The sequence below is a fragment of the Dasypus novemcinctus genome, chromosome 13, assembly GCF_030445035.2.
Source record: "Dasypus novemcinctus isolate mDasNov1 chromosome 13, mDasNov1.1.hap2, whole genome shotgun sequence".
Taxonomy (NCBI): Eukaryota; Metazoa; Chordata; class Mammalia; order Cingulata; family Dasypodidae; genus Dasypus; species Dasypus novemcinctus.
In genome coordinates, this window is record NC_080685.1 from 33925906 (window position 1) to 33944074 (window position 18169).

Consider the following 18169-nt stretch of genomic DNA (forward strand, 5'->3'; position numbering starts at 1 on the left):
CAGGGTTGGACAATCACTCTTCCAGTCCAGCAGTTGAGGACTGGGAGGGATTCCCATCTTGAGTGTTGTTGTTCCTAAAAGCAGCAAATCATTAGAAAAACCAGATTTCCCGGAAACTCCAGTCACCTCAGTGAGTATACACTAGAATTAGTCTTGCTCATCCACGGTCTGTCAAAATCAAAATGGGAAGTAAGCAAAGCTCTGAAGTAAAAGAAAATGTTGTAAATTGTATTTCAAAGCATTGGGAACAATTTGTTTATAAGCCAATAATTAAATAATGAAATTCCTGTCCAAAACTTCATGATCACAGTGCAAATTGAATTAATTAGAAATAGCCTTCAAAGAGATATTTTAAATGTTATTTTACAGTGAAACTTGTTTTGTAAGAGAATGAAAATTATAAGTAACTAACTTATAATTATTTATATCTTGCTATCTATTTATGTCTAACTATTTATGTCTACTTGCCCAATATAGATCTTCATATATCAGGATGGTAATATCAAATTAACGAGTGAGAATTCTTTTAAAAAGTTCTATTCAAATTGTTAAAAATTAAATATGTGCTTATATATATGAAAGAATATTCCTGGAGTCCAAATTAGGCTAAGCAGGATGGAAAGGTAATATAGAAATCTGAATATAGAAACTATTGGGAATAGGAAGAAAATTTTCCTAAACTCTTTGACCTACCCAGTCCCCCGGGTCTTCTCTTTACAAGAGTTCTGAGGGAGGGCCTAGGTGTGACAGATTAAAACTCTTATCTTCTAGGCTGGGGAATTAAGAATCAGTTTGCCCTGTAATTCCCCAATTTAAACTTTTTAACAGCCTTAAAATAGGGTGGTTAATAATCCAATTCTCAAATTTCAGGAAATAGAGGAAAAGTCCTTGAAAGCTATGGAAAGATCTTTTCTAAATTATAATTAAAACAAATTAAACAACTGTAATATATTCCAGAGCCTAGCATTATGCTTTTAAGATTATCCACACTTTTAGAATTTTATAAAAGAAAAGAGGTTTTGGCCTCCTGTAAAGGAAGGAAAAAGAACATTGCTTGCATAAACTATAATGGTTTCAATTTTATCTAGCTTGTGTGTTATCTCCCTAGGTTTATAAGATACCAATTAAATAAATTAACAATATGTGTATTAAATTTTTAGTATAATGAAAATTGTAAGTTCATGACTAATGAAATTAAGTTAAAGAAGGAAATGTAGATCTGTCTTCTCTTAAATGGATAAAATTAATTTCATTGGTTTCTAATTGTAATTTAGTAAGCTTATTTAAAGGTAAGGTGACTTCTAGTTAATTATAAGAAGTTTTTTAAAAAAGCATCTTCTAAACTGAAGAATTTAAACAGCTAATTCTAGGAAGCCGTTATTAATTAGAAACCTAAATTGTTATTAATAACAAAAAGTAACTTCATAACAGGGAAACCTGTCAGAGGCCACCTCAGTCTGCATATTAAAGTGGTAGTAAGGAAAGATAAACTTGATTCCATTGGGAATCTTAGGTTTTCATAAAATAATGGAGAAAGTAATTTTTCCTGTACTGCTAAAGTAAAATATCTATTAATTAATGTCACCGTGGTAAAGGTAAAGAAGTAAAAAGCAAAGTACTAAAATAGTTTAAGTTCATTTGATATGTTATACACTGCACTGGAAGTGTTTGAAAAGTGTACAAAGATTAATAGAGATAGACTTCAGTATTGTCAAACTCTCTTGTGCATTCAAACCAGGCCCAAATATCCATTTGAGTTATTGTCTCAGGTGGTCACTGCAACCCCCAAAACAAAGAAGTATCTATTACATCTTTGAATATGCTCCTGAAGTGGATGGAAAGTATGTTGCAGTTTTAGACTCCTATAGCAGCTAGCAATGTCTCAATATGGTCAGGTATACAATGGACATTGCCTCCAGTTGACCCTGTTTCATAGTACTGACTGGCATTATGCACTGGGCCAGTGAAACACTGGAGCCTTACCTTTCTAGTGTCTCTCTAGGATCAATTGTGCTGCAGCATGCTGGCTGTGTGAACAGCATGCCAAGTGGAGCAACAATTACCAGAGTGATATAAGTAGAACTTAAGCACAATGGGCATTATGGCCTGCTTTCTCGGAGAAATAACATCTATGGTACTGCAAACCTGGAGCTTAGATTATTAACTGCAGTTCGAAGAGGAACTTGTGCATTGATTAGTATTAAGTACTGTACCTATATGCCTGATGATTACGATATCTTCTCTATTCTAGATCAGATGCAGAGAGATATCAAACATGTTAAAAGTCCTGATAAAATTAATTAATTTTCTAAGTAGCTAATGAATGTGCCTATAAGATAAAGGAAAGACTTTCTTAAGTACTGCCTTTATTTTGTTTGCCATATGCTTGTCTTGTTGTTTCCTATACTGTCTTTGTGAGTTTATGTCTAGGGTCTAGGAAAGTGCCTCTCCTCATACCTCTCCTAGCTGTGATAGGCATAACCACCACCATGGGAGCTGAGGTTAGCAGTTTATACCCAAACCCAGCAGATCTACCACAATCTCTTCCTAGAGTTAACCAATAGCATAAATGAACTCAGGTAAGGGTGCTGTTTCCCATCAACTTTGGGAGGATGCAGCCTTTGAAGGCACCTAGCCTTTCGTACTCTTGTGGTCCAGTATGTTATAGCTAGCCTCCTTTTGGGACCTGCTGACCACCATCTTCTTTATCCTTTTAATAGGACCATGTATCTTAAATTCTAACTAACTTTATTTTTCATAGAATCAATGCTTTATTAGTTATGCAGGGATTTCACCCAATTCAAACCAGGGTGCCAGACCTGTCTTCCCTCAACTGCAACAGAATAGCCAGAGGGTTTTACACCTTGTCAGATAGGGCCCACTCCCCATAAACAGCAGGAAGTAGCTACAGAAGAATATCTATCACCCTTCAGCTCCCCTTAAAAGTAAGGGTGTAAACCCTCTGGGGGGTCGGGGAGTTGAGGCAGGTTAGTATAGTGAAAGGGGGAAGACATCTGGCCTGGCAGACAAGATGGCTGACAGACAACATGGCCGTGAGACACCACCTAGAAACCTCCTGAGAAGAAGGCTGCTGGAAAGACACTGCAAGACCCTGGCTATGAGAATTTCATTTGGAACAAGAGGGAAAGCCCTGGATATCCTCAAAAGACCTCACCACTGTCCCCTTGAGAAATGGCAGGTGGGGCAACCAATCAGAACAGCAAACAGACTTTTAAAAGCCCTGACCTGGGACCCCACCTGCACAACCCACCCAGCAATAGGCCAGCAGTCCAGGCCTCAGACCGTGTACTTTTCTCATTTCCTTGTTTCTTAATAAACTCTTTACCTCCTTGCCTACCCTAGGGTGTATCCTTCAATTCTTTTATGCAACATAAACCAAGAACTTAGAAGCCCAGAAACCAGAGCCATCTGGTAACATGAGGGAGCAGCGTCCATCCCCCAAACTCAAGGCGAGCAGCCTCAGTATGGCCTGGGACTGGCGGCCATTGACAGAGAGAGGAGAGAAGAGCAGAGTTCTTTCCCTGGAATAAGGGCGGACATGGTCAAAGACTAGGCATGGCTTCTGATAGGTGACTTTGGTTTGCTGGGCCCAGATCTAAACTGTGGCCCTAGCCAGCCCAGAGGGGAGATGCCTATGGACTTTGTCTCAACACTGCCAGGTGGAGGTTGGAGAAAATACACTCCGCTGCTAGACCTGTGGTAAAAGATCTTCCAAAATGCACCATCTGCTGGGAGGCCAGGAAATCAAAGAAGAGCCATAACAAAGTCAATCAACAATAAACCCTAGGCAAGAGAGAGAAACTGACCATCAGAGTAAACTCACCATCATAATCAGATTCACAGACATCAATAAAAAATTACAATCCACCTAAGAAACAGGAAGATATGGCCCAGTCAAAGGAACAAATTAAAATGTGAGGCGAGACACAGGATTTGAAACAACAATAAATGACATTCAAACAAATCTCCTAAATCAATTCAAGGAGTTGAAGGAAATATGACTAAAGAAATAATGGATATTAAGAAGACACTGGGTAGGCATTAAGAATGTGAAAGCTTGCACAGAAAAATAACAGAATTTATGGGTATGAGAGACACAATGGATGAGATTAAAAATACATTACAGGGGAGTGGATGTAGCTCAGTGGTTGAGTGCCTGCTTCCCATGTATGAGGTCATGGGTTCAATGCCCAGTACCTCCTAAAACAAACAAATTACTGGTATACAAGAGCAGATTTAAACTGGCAGAAAAAGCATCAGTAGCTTAGAAGACCAGACATCTAAAATAGAAAAGACAGAGGACTAGATAAAGAAAAGATAGGGGAAAAAAATTGAGCAGGGTTTCAGGCAACTGAATGGCAGAAGGAAGCACACAAACATATGCATCATGGTGGTTCCAGAAGAAGAGAAGGGAAAGGGGGCAGAAAGAATATCTGAGGAAATAATGGCTGAAAATTCCCCAACTCTATACATGGATATACATGTCCACGAAGTACCACATACTCCAAAGAGGTTAAGTCCAAATAGACCTATTCCATACTTATCAGAATATTAAATACCAAAGATAAAGAGATAATTCTGAAAGCAGCAAGAGAAAAACAATCCATCACATACAAGGGACAGTCAATAAGATTTAGTGTGCATTTCTCATCAAAAACCATGGAGGTGAGAAGGCAGTGGTATGATATATTTAAGGTGCTGAAGAGAAAAACTGCCAGTCAAGAATTCTTTATATGGGAAACCTGTCCTTCAAAAATGAGGGTGAGTTTAAAATATTCACAGATAAACAGACACTAACAGAGTTCATTTAGAAGAGGCTGGTCCTACAAGAAATAATAAAGGGAGTTCTGCAGCCTGAAAGGATAAGACAGGAAGAGAGGGCCTTCGAGAAGAGTGTAGAAATGAAGGTTATTGGGAAGCGGATGTGGCTCAATTGATAGAGCATCTGCCTACCATATGGAGGGTTCAGGGTTTTATACCCAGGGTCTCCTGACCCATGTGGTGAGCTGGCCCATGCACAGTGCTGTCGTACTCCAGGAGTGCTGTGCAATGCAGGGGTGCCCCCGGTTGGGGAGCCCCACGTACAAGGAGTGCACCCTGCAAGGAGGGCTGCCTCACATGAAAAAAGTGCAGCCTGCCCAGGAGTGGCACTGCACATGCAGAGAGCTGATGCAGCAAGATGATGCAACAGAAAAGAGATGCAGTTTCCCAGTGCCACCTGATAATACAAGCAGATGCAGAAGAACACACAGCAAATGGACCCAGAGAGCAGACAACGGGGGGGAAGAGGAGAGAAATAAATAAAATAAATCTTAAAAAAAAGAAATGAAGGTTATCAAAAAAGATAACTAAAAGGGTAAAAAATAAAATATGATATATGAAAGTCAAAGAATATAATGGTTGAAGTAAGTAATGCCTTTACAGTAATAACCTTGAATGTTAATCGATTAAATGCCTCAATCAAAAGGCACAGGCTGGTGGAATGGATAAAATAATATGAGCCATCTAAGTGCTGTCTACAAGAGATTCACTTTAGATGCATGGACACAATCAAGGTGAAAGGAAAAGGAGGGAAAAAAAGATATTCCATGCAAACAGTAACCACAGGAATAGCTATATGAATAGACAAAATAAACTTTAAATGCAAAACTGTTATAAGAGGCAGAAAAGGACATTATATAGTAATAAAAGGGGCAATCCACCAAGAAGAAATAACAGTCATAAATATCTATGCACCTAACCAGGGTACCCCAAAATACATAATTCTAACACTGACAAAACTGAAGGGAGAAATAGATGTCTCTACAATAAGAGCTGGAGACTTCAGTATGCCACTCTCATCAATAGATAGAACATTATTCAGAGGATCAATAAGGAAACAAAGAACTTGAACAATATGATCAACAAACTAGGCCTAAAAGAAATATACAGAACATTGCATTCCAAAAGAGCAGGATGTATGTTCTCAAGTGCACATGAATTATTCTCCAGGGTAGACTATATGTTCAGTCACAAAGCAAGTCTCAATAAATTTTGAAAGACTGAAATTATACCAAGCACTTTTTCTGATCATAATGGAATAAAAATGGAAATGAATAATAAGTGTAGAACTGAAAAATGTGCAAATATAGGGAGATCAAACAACACACTCTTAGACAATTAGTGGGTCAAAGAAGAATTGCAAGAGAAATCAGTAAATATCTCCAGATGAATGAAAATGAGACTAAAACATATCAAAATTTATGAGAGGCAGCAAAGGCAGTGCTGAGGTGGAAATTTATAGCCCAAAATACCTACATTAAAAAGGAAGAGGGAAGCAGATTTGGCTCAATGGATAGAGCATCTGCCTACCACATGGGAGGTCCAGGGTTCAAACCCAGGACCTCCTGACCCATGTGATGAGCTGGCCCACGTGCAGTGCTGATGCATGCTAAGAGTGCCATGCCATGCAGGGGTGTCCCCTGCATAGGGGAGCCCCATGCACAAGGAGTGCACCCTATAAGGAGAGACGCTCAGCATGAAAAAAGTGCAGCCTGCCCAGGGTGGCGCTGCACACACAGAGAGCTGATGCAGCAAGATGATGCAACAAAAAGAGACATAGATTCCCAGTGCTGCTGACAAGAAGACAAGTGGACAAAGAAGAACACACAGTCAATGGACACAGAGAGCAGATAACTGGCGGGTGGGGAAGGGGAGAGAAATAAATAAAAAATAAATCTTCTTTAAAAAAAGAAAAGAAAAAGGAAGAAAAAGCTAAAAGTGAAGATCTAACTGCACTTCTTAAGGAACTAGGTAAAGAACAGCAAACTAATCCCAAAGCAAGCAGAAGGAAATAAATAACAAAGATTAGAGCAGAAAAAATGAAACTAAGAGTAATAAAATAATAGAGAGAATCAACAAAACCAAAAGCTGGTTTTTTAATTGATCAAGAGGATCAATAAAATTGACCAACTCCTAGCTAGACTGACAAAGAAACAAAGAGAAGACAATGCAAATAAATAAAATCAGAATGAAATATATACCACATACCATACAATCCATCTAAAATGTACAATCAATGGTACCATAATCATAGAGTTATGCATTTATTACTGCAATCAATTTGAGAACATTGTCATCATTCTAAAAAGAAAAACCTTCTACCCATCTATCCTTTGTAGTTACCTCTCATTCTAGCCTTCCCTTGCCATATATAACCACTAATTTAATTCAGGCTCTATACATTTATTAATGTTTTCATTTTATATAAATGGAGTCAACTAATATGTAGCATTTCGTGTCTGGTTTCTTTCTTAGCATAGTTTTTTTTTTTCATTTGGTGGTAAAATATTAATATATTACTATTCACTACAGTCCATAGTTTGGTTTAGGTATACTGTTGCCCAAATATCACCCTATTATTAATATCTTGTAATATTAACATACATTTGTTCTGATTCATGGAAGAACATTATTATATTTGTATTATTGACCACACTCAGTCCACAACAGGGTTCTTCCCATATTTCATTTTTTAGCTTTCCTTCTAATGACATACAGGACCTTAAACTTTCCCTTTCAATCACAATCACACCCACATATTAGTATTGTTAATTACATTCATTATAATGTTCTACCATCACATCTGTCCATTTCTAAACCTTTACAATTAACCTTATTACAAATTCTGCACAAATTAGGCCTTCGATCTTGTATTAGTCAACCAAAGAGGTGCTGATACAAAGTACCAGAAGTCTGTTGGCTTTTATAAGGGGTATTTATTTAGGGTAGAAGCTTACAGTCACAAGGCCATACAGAGTAAATTATTTCTCTCACTAAAGTCTGCTGCCAAGTGTTGGAGCAAGATGGCTGCTGACATATGCAAAGGTACAGCCTTCCTTTCAGGCTCTGTGGTCCCAGCTTCTTCTGGTCTCAGCTGTAGGCTGGCATAAGGCTCATCTCTCTTCCCAAGCCTCATTTCTCTCTGGGCTCACTGTTCTGGTCTCTCCACAAGGTCAGCTGTAGACTATCAGTTGCTCTCTCTTCCTGGGGCCTCTGCCATGTCTATGGAGAGGTCTCTATTCTTCTCTATTCTTCTGTGTGTATTTACTTCCCAGGACTCCAGCAGAGGAGCTGGGAATTTCTCCCTAAATGCTGAAATCGGGAAATGGACTTGGCCCAGTGGTTAGGGTGTCCATCTACCACATGGGAGGTCCGTGGTTCAAACCCATGCCTCCTTGACCCATGTGGAGCTGGCCCATGCGCAGTGCTGATGTGCGCAAGGAGTGCCCTGCCACGCAGGGGTGTCCCCTGCATAGGGGAGCCCCACGCGCAAGGAGTGCGCCCGTAAGGAGAGCCGCCCAGCGCGAAAGAAAGTGCAGCCTGCCTAGGAATGGCGCCGCCCACACTTCCCGTGCGCCGCTGACAACAGAAGCGGACAAAGAAACAAGACGCAGCAAATAGACACAGAGAACAAACAACCGGGGGAGGGGGGGAAATTAAATAAAATAAATAAATCTTTAAAAAGAATTAAAAAATTAAAAATAAATGCTGAAATCACTTCCTCTTGAAATCAACTGATTGGATAAAATGTCATTCATTGCTGATAGTAATCTCCCTGGTTGATTATAGATATATCTACCTAATAAAGTCACTGTTGACTGAAGTCTATAAATGTCCTTGTATTGCTAATTAGCCCAGTGCTTACTTGACCAAACAACTGGGTACAATTACCTGGCTCAATTGACACATTAGCCTAACCATCATTGCTCCCCTTCTCTATCCCCATTCTATCTTCTGGTGACCTATATTCTAGCTATAAACTCCATGAGTTTGCTCATTAAATTTAGTTCATATTAGTGAGACACCATAAAATATTTGTCCTTTGCGACTGGCTTATTTCATGCAATGTAATGTCCTCAGGGTTTATCTATGTTGTCATATGGATGAAGACTTCATTTCTTCCTACAGAAGTATAATATTCCATCATATGTATATACCACATTTTGTTTATCTATTCATCAGTTGATGAACACTTGCATTGTTTCCATCTTTTTGGCAATTGTCAATAATGCCACCATGAATATTGGTGTGCAAATGTCTATTTATGCTGCTTTCATTTCTTTTGAGTATATGCCCAGTAGTGGGATTGCTGGATCAAACAGCAGATCTATATTTTAACTGTCTGAGGAATTGTCAAACAATCTTCGATAGCATCTGTACCATTCTAAATTCCCAATAACAGTGAATAAGTGTTCCTATTTCTCCACATGCTTTCCAAAACTTGTAATTTTCTTTTTTCCTTTTTTTTTTTTTTTGGAGAAGTACTGGCAATTGAACCCATGACCTCATACATACAACCACGGAGCTACACCTGCTCTGCAAATTTTCTGTTTTTTAATAGTGGCCATTCTAGTGAGTGTGAAATGATACTTCATTATAGTTCTGATTTGCATCAAAACTAGTGATATTGTACATCTTTTCATGTGCTTTTTTGCCATTTGTATTTCCTCTTTGGAAAAAAATGTGTGTTCAAGGATTTTGCCCATTTTTAAATTAGGTTGTTTTTATTGTTGAGTTGTAGGATCTATTTATATACCATGGATATGAAACTCTTATCAGATACGTAGTTTCCAAATATTTTCTCCCATAGAGTAAGCTGCATTTTTGCCTTCTTAGCAAAGTCTTTTGAGGCACAAAGGTATTTAATTTTGAGGAGGTCCCATTTATCCATTTTTTCTTTCATTGCTCATGCTTTGGGTGTAAGGATTAAGAAACCACGTCCTATCACAAGATCTTGAAGATGCTTTCCTATATTTTTTCTCAGGAGTTTTATGGTCCTGGCTTTAATATGTAGGTCTTTGATCCAGTGTTGAGTTAATTTTCTTGTAAGGTATGAGATAAGGATCCTCTTTCATTCTTTTGGTTATGGATATCCAGTTCTCCCAGAACCATTTGTTGAAGACACTGTTCTGTCCCAGCTGAGTGAACTTTGATAGCCTTGTCAAAAATCAATTGACCATAAAGGTTAGGGCCTATTTCTGAACTCTCAATTCAATTCCCTTAATCAATATATCTAACTGTTGCCAATACCATGCTGTTTATCACTGTAGCTTTGTAATATGCCTTAAAGTTAGGAATTGTGAGTCCTCCAATTTTATTTTTCTTTTTCAAGGTATTTTTCACTATTCAGGGCCTCTTTACCTTCCAAATAAATTTGTTAATTGACTTTTTCATTTCTTCAAAGTAGGCTTCTGGAATTTTGTTTAATACCGACTTAACTTCAACAGCATACACAGAGACTGTTCCTATATCACTCCATGCCCCCACCTTTTTGTTGTACTTGTTACAAGTTATATCTTCATATATTTTATTTCCAAAACCATAAATTTATCATGACTTCTTATGCATTTGCCTTTTAGAGCCCCTAAGAAGTAGAAAGTGGAGTTATATAAAAAAAATACGATATAATAGCTATGGCATTTATAACTACCCATATGGTTACCTTTACCAAATGTCTTTATTTCATTATACCATTTTGATCCACTGTCTTGTGTCTTTTCCTTTCAGTCTGAAGCATTCCCTTTAGTTAGTATTGCTTATAGGGCAGGTATAGTGGAAACAAAATTCCTCACATTTGCTTATCTAGGAATGTCTTAATCTGTCCCTCAGTTTTGAAGGACAATTTCACTGGATATGCAATTCTCCATTGGCAATCATTTTCTTTCAGCACTTCAAATACTTAGTCCCAATGCCTTCTTGCCTCCATGGATTCTGATGAGAAATCAGCACTTAATCTTATTGGGGCTTCCTTTTATGCAACAAATTGCAGCCATCTTGCAACAATCAGATCTCTCCTTGTTCACTGCTTTTAATCATTTGACTATAATGTATCTGGGTGTGGTTCTATTTATGTTTACCCTACTTGGGGTTCATTGGGCTTCTTGAATGTGCATATTCATGTTGTTTATTAAATTTGGGAAACTTTCTGTTATTATTTCTTTATATATTCTTTCTGCCCCTTTCTCTCTTTCTTCTCCTTGGACTCCCATAATAGATATATTAATTCACTTGATGTTTTTCCACAGGTCTTTTAGGCTCAATAGATTTTCTTCATTATTTTTTCTTCTGTTCCTCTGCCATTTCAATTATTTTGTCTTGAGTTCACAGATTCTTTCTTCTGCCATCTCCAATCTGCTGTTGAGATCCTCAGAGGTATTTTTTTTTCAGTTAGTATGGTCTTCAACTTCAGTATTTTTGTTTGGTTCCTTTTAAAAATTTTCTGTCTATTTACTGAGATTCTCATATTATTCAGTCATCATTTTCCTGATATCATTTAGTTCTTTCTTAATCTTTTCCTTTATCTCCTTGATCACATCAAAGATCATTTTTTTAAAGTATTTTTCTGGTATGTCCAAAGTTGGTCTTTTTCATTGATGGTTTTTAATTTTTACCTTCTTGCTTTGGATAGACTATCATTTTCTGTTTCATTGATTTGTCTTGTAATCATGTTGCTCACTGTACACTTTAATATTTTAATGTATTAATGCTGAGATTTAGTTCTGAAGCTGTCTGTTCCTTAAATTTGAACACAACTAGTTATATAACAAAAGTTTCTTTGAGTGCCAGGGGCTAACAAAAATAAACAAAGAAGTGAAGTAAAAAACACATTTCAGTCTTTACAAATTGGTTTTGCCTTGGCTGGTGCTAGCCTTAAAGTTTAGCCCTCTTAAAAGAAGGTCAGTCTGAGACAAAAGGATGAGGACCTCTTTGTCTTCTCAGCCTGTGTTTTGTCCTGGGTTATGCTGGCTCACAGCCTTAAGAATTCCCCCATTTATAGGAATCCACATGCCTCCCTACTCTTCCTGAAATAGACTTTTCATCTTTCCTTTATGTCTTAAAACCTGTAGTCTTTGCCTTAGGTGGCTTTGACTTCATTGTTTCTTACACTGCTTTAGCTGTCCTCAAGCTGCCTCTGACTGCAGAGCAAGCTCTGGGAAGGTGAACCAGGAGCAAATTTCCTGGTTCAGTCTCTCAGGCTGCCATCCCACAGATTGGCATCGACATAAAGGCACTGGAATGTGCACATATGGTTTATTTTGCTTTTTCTAGACAGAGCCAGTGACCCACAGTGGGAGCACAGGCAGGCTCTACTCCACTCTAGGAGGGGTTTTAGGAGGAGCAGCAAGGGTGCTATGAGCTTCTCCTACTATTTTTTAAACTATATTTTCTAGATTTGGCAGTTGTTCAGTTATTGCAACTCTTTAACTGTTTCCTGGAATTTTTGTGGTAGAATGGCACCCTGGAATGTCTTATACCACCATCGTGGTTAAATGGAAGTTTCAATGTTCACATATTATCAACCTTAGTTTATACTTTTAGATTATTGATACAAGTGAATATACCACTCACAGATCCTAGAAAAAAATACTTTAAAATTATAGTTCATTAAGAAAAAAATTGGTCAAAAAATAGAGTGGGTTATAAGAAGCAATAAAGAGGTTTAATTCAAGTATTTATTAAGGTCAAGATACCTAACAAAGAGGGATAATCATATAAAGAATTTCAAGCTTTTGGTTATAACATGGTGCTCTAATTCTATCCCTTGAGTCCCTGCTTTAACTCCAAATACTTAACAATGGAAGACAAAACATAAAGTATAAAAGTCATGTTTGTCCTAAGAAAATAAGATAAAATTTCCACAGATCATAAACAAAAATTCAAGTGAAAAATACAACTGAAAGAAATTATAGAGGAAGGATTATCAGGAGAAAGAAAGTTCAAGACACAAGAAATAGCAAGTATAGAGGCCCTGACTTGGGACTATTTTTGATATGTTTGAGGAGCACCAACACTTATTTGATTAAAGTGGAATCCTCAAGGAGAAGAGTGGTGGGAAGATTTGCAGTATTATACAGAGAATCCAAAAACATATGGATCATAAAGGTAGCATTGAACTAGAAGGAGAGAGAATAGATTATTTAATAAATAATAGTGTATAATTTAAATCTAGTTGAAAAGTAAAGGTATAACCCTACCTCACATAGCTAAATTTTTGCAAAAAATGAAGACATAAATATAGAACCAAAATTGTGTAAGATCCATACTTATACCAAAAATTTATATAATATATTGAGTGAACATAAAACAAAATTATGATAGTATTATAAGAAATTATAGGATAATAGAATATTTTTATAATAAAGTTACATGTTCTGAGATAAGATGACAAAAAGACAAGAAATCCAAAAGCCAAGAAGGGAAAAAATTGAGAAATTCAGCTGCATAAATATTAAACTCCCATATCTTAAAATTCACTGGAAACAAAAAAAGTAAAGTGAAAGAGGAAAAAAACAATTGCATCACATAAAATTGAGAAATAGTTAAAATATATGACATTTAGTAACTGGTTCTAGAGAGGCCAGAAATTGACTGGGAGGTTTTATGAAGGAATTTTCTGGGTGATGGAAATATTCTATATCATGATAGGGTTTTAAGTTACGCAGGTGCATGCATTTGCCAAACTGATGGAACTGTGCACATATAATCTGTACATTTCACAGTATGTAAATTGTTACTCAATAAATAGTTCCTATAAAAGCTATAAGAAAAAGACAAATGATCACTTAGAAAAATAAGCAAAGGCTAAACACAGGAAATATTTAGAAGTGCAAATTAAGAATGAATTTATGGAAAGATGCTTAACTGCTCTAGTTAAATTTAAATATTTAAACTTAAATAACAATGATGCCTTTTCCCCAAGAATTGATTCTCTCATGCACTGTCAGTTGTTGTATAATATATACAACTTTACTGGAGAACAACTTAAGTCTTTAACAAAAACATCTAATGTGCATAACTTAAAATGTAATAATCCCAGATTTAAAAATTTATCCTTTAGATAAACTAGCAGGAGTGCATAAATATGATTATATAGTACATGTATTTTAGCATTATTTAATAATATACAAACTTTGGAAGCCATTTTTTATGTCCATCAATAGTGGAAAGGATTAGAATTTATTACAATTATGATTTATACAGCAAAATACAATGCAACCTTTTGAAATAGTATAAAATATCTACATATAGACCTGAAAATATTTCATGACATACCTTTAAATAGGTGTTTTTCTAAATATCTATATATTTACATTTATGTGTATGTGCTTGTTCAAAAGAGAAACCTATCTGGAGACCTCTATTGAGTTTCTAACAATGGTTATACCTCATGGTATTAGCTTATAAGGAGGATTTTAACTTTTTACTTTATATGATAAATAGTTTTAATTTGTGAGATGGGAATATGATTATTTTACAATTAAAATACAGACTCCAAATCATATTATCACGTTTCCAAGAAGTTTATGAATAAAAGAAGAAAAAATATTCATAAAGCTTCAAGAAGTTGCAACAAATACAGAATTTTGGATCTGGTGGAACCTACAGAGATTACTTCTTATTTAAATATAGGGCATTTTTTAAATTTTTAAAAAATTTATTGAAGTACATCACTCATACATAAACTTGCATAAATAAGAAGTGTGTAGTAATAGTTGTGAACTTACAAAACAAACATGTATAACATCATACAGGACTCTCATACCTCAACGTACCACCAATAACTTGCATTTTTGTTAAACATTTTTAACTAATGATTAAAGAGCATCATCAAAATATTACTACTAACCAAAGTATTTCCCCCAACTAACCCTATTATTATTATCTATATATCATTTATATAAATGCAGGAAATATACTCCACTAATTTTGAATGTAAGCATAATTACTTTTTATATAACTTAGTTTTTTGTTTTGTTTTGTTAAAGGTTTATTTTACTTATTCCTCTCCCCTCCCCCCCCATTATCTGCTCTCTTTGTCCACTCACTGTGTGTTCTTCTGTGTCCACTTGTACCCTCAGTGTCACCAGGAAACTGCATCTCTTTGTCATCTTGCTGTGTCAGCTCTCCATGTGTGCAGTGCCACTCCTGGGCGGGCTGTGCTTTTTTCACATGGGGCAGTTGTCCTTGCAGGGCTTGTGTGCATCAGCACTGTGTGTGGGCCAGCTCACCACATGGGTCAGGAGGTCCTGGATTTGAACCCTGGACCCTCCCATACGGTAGGCGGATGCTATATCAGTTGAGCCACATCAGCTTCCCTATATAACTTAGTTTTAATCCTAATTTGGTAAAAGTAATCCAAAATGCACTGAATCATGTATTTTAGGTAGAAACGGAATGGTCAGTGTAAATGGCAGGCTGAGGTTCTGTTCTGTCTGTGCTGAGAAAGGAATCGGACAAAATGGTGGACATAGCTCTGTCTGTGGAGTAGTTCTGCAAAATCACTAACCTTGAGTCCATGTACTCTTAAGTTTCATTGTTCATCTGCTTTGAGAGCCCAAGTTCTTTTACCCTGCCCTGTTTCCTCTTGGGAAAAAAAAGAGGAGTATAGTGTGACCAGTCCCCAAGGAATCAGAAGTAATTGGGCTCCAGTAACACAGTCTTTCCCACTCCTGTATCCATGGTGGTCCTTTTGGAGGATCTCTTTAGGGCTTGTGCTGACTTCACGTCATGGTAGATGAAGGAATAATCTCAAGGAGTAAAAGCACCTGGGTGGGGTGTATTGGAAAGCTGGCTCCCCCAGGATCCCTGAAGAGCATGTTGTGTCTGAAGCTTGGGGTCAGGGATAGTTTTGAAAGAGCAGAATATTCCATAACTTTACATAACATCATCATAGTCCACATTGGTAGCATTTGCCTTCTTCAGTTTAGAATAGATGGCTGAGGATACCTGGAAACAAAGGCACACAGATAGGATTAGAGCAGAATAGCAAGTACAACATGCTTACCTCTGGTCCTCATCCCAGTTTGCGTGGGTGCATCCTGTCATGGTTCACAAGGTAGCACACAGATTAGAGCCTGTTTGGAGATTGTGGCCCAAGAGCAGCATTTTCAAAGGAACTGCATCCCACTCCTAAGCTATGGAGGTGCTTCTGATGAGCTGAAAACTGATCCAAACATAACACGGTCTTCCCCTCATTTTCAAGGGCTGTTGTCAGGCAGTTCCATGGACTGCCATTTTTTTTTTTTTTTAAGGAAACTTTAGATTACTAAATCTTACATCAAAAATATAAGGGATTCCCATATACCTCACCCCCTTTCCTTCCCACACTTTCCCATATTAACTGCACCTTTAATTAATGTGTTACATATGTTATAATTGATAGACATGTATTGAAGCAGTGCTACTAACCATGGACTATAGTTTACATTATAATTTACATTTTTACCTCACACAATTTGATAGGTTTTGACAAAATATATAACGGCCTGTATCTGTCATTGCATATCATGCAGGACAAGTCCAATGTCCCAAAAATGTCCCCATGTTACATCTATTCTTCCCTCTCCCTTCCTTCAGAACTTCTGGTGGCCACTGCCTTTATATCAATGATACAAGTTCTTCTATTGCTAGAATAATAATAAGTCTACTTTAGCCCACTGTTCACTCCCCAATCTTGAGGATTCTGGGATAGTGAAACAGAAACAGAAGCCCATTCTGTTTCTGATTGAGAAGGGGCTTAGATTCCATGGGGCAGATGGATGAAACTGTCTTGCTTGCAGTTGTAGATACTCTCTGTTTCTTGGGATGGGCATTGTCCATCAACATCCTTTTGTTAGTTGTCTTGGGTGGTTCCAATTAACTGGAGAGAAGATGTTGCAGCTCTGCTGAGATGCAGGGCTTAACTGGCATATGAACAGACCAAAGATTTAAGTCTCTGGGACATATAATTAACAAGCATTGTGCTAATTCTAGGTTCAAATAAAAGGGCAGAAGAGCCAGGAGTAGAGAAATTATAAATGAGTCTAATTCTGTTACATTGAGGAGCATATATTCCAAAGTAAGACACACTGACAGGGCGCCAAATTCCTGAGACAGTCTGCCCTGCTTATAGTGTCTATATGTCTCTAGAGCCCTCAGGAACTCCACTGTTTAAAGCATTGTTTACTGTGGCCATCAATGCGATCCTGTTGAGAGATGCATAAACATAAACTCAGGAATGACTGGAATGACCTCCCAACTCACTTTGAAATCTCTTAACCATAAAACCTCATTTGTATTTAGTATTTCCCTCTTTGGGTTAGGGTCTTTTTCCAGATGCATCACTAGCTGGCACTTGATAACAATCCCTCAGTGCCAGGAAGGCTCATCCCTGTGAGTCATGTCCTACACAAGGTAGAAGGTAGTGGGACTGCCATTTTTTAAAGGATGTTAGAATTTTACATTCCTAAACCAAATTTTCATGACATTGGAGTTTATCAAGGGCTTGAATTCTGTCCTGAGTTATCTGGCTGCAGATAAAAATGCAAAGCACCTGCTGCCCTTGCACATAATCACAGAGCTGGAATAACTACAATTTTCAGAAAGCATTTTTATATCATCAGTGTGATCTTGAGTTGTTTAAGGTTTACAAATTATTGATTTTTAATGACACAAATCACTAGCTGTTTAGCTTCATTCAATATTAAATTAGTTTGCTGTGGATTGTTTAGTTAACTTTTAGACAGAATAATATATGTATTGTTTGACAGGATTTCAGGTAAAATATTTTCAAATAAATGGGCTTTTTAGACTAAATATGCACTATGGTCCAATTGTAGATCATCTATATGCCTATTGCTAAAGTATCATCTATATGCCTATTGCTAAAGTAAATACATAAGGAAGCCTTCAAAATTTCCTTTAACAGTGAGGATTTGTTGTTATAACTTATTTATTTTTACCCTTATTGTGTGGGGAGATAGAGAAGGAGGTAAAACATTGGGATCTCTTGTTTTTCTTACATGGCTATAATTTTCAAAGTTTGAGAACCAGTTTCCTGCAGAAAGAGAGAATGCACATGGAGGAAAGCAAAAACAGACTCTAACTCACCTTATCCTCAGTAAGTGTCCTCGGGGGTTCTGCTGTGGAGAAAAAGGTAATTGCTATAAAACTCCACTTATATGTTAAGTCCTTCCCCAAGCAAGCATTGGTAAAGGCTTCTTCCTCTCCCATCAGATTCCTGTGGGTTGGTTTCCATTAATATTTTCTGTTTCACTATTCTGCCTTTTGAAAAAAATTATTCCCTTACTGTACAGAAGTGAATCAGCAGCCTGGAAGTGGGAAGGGC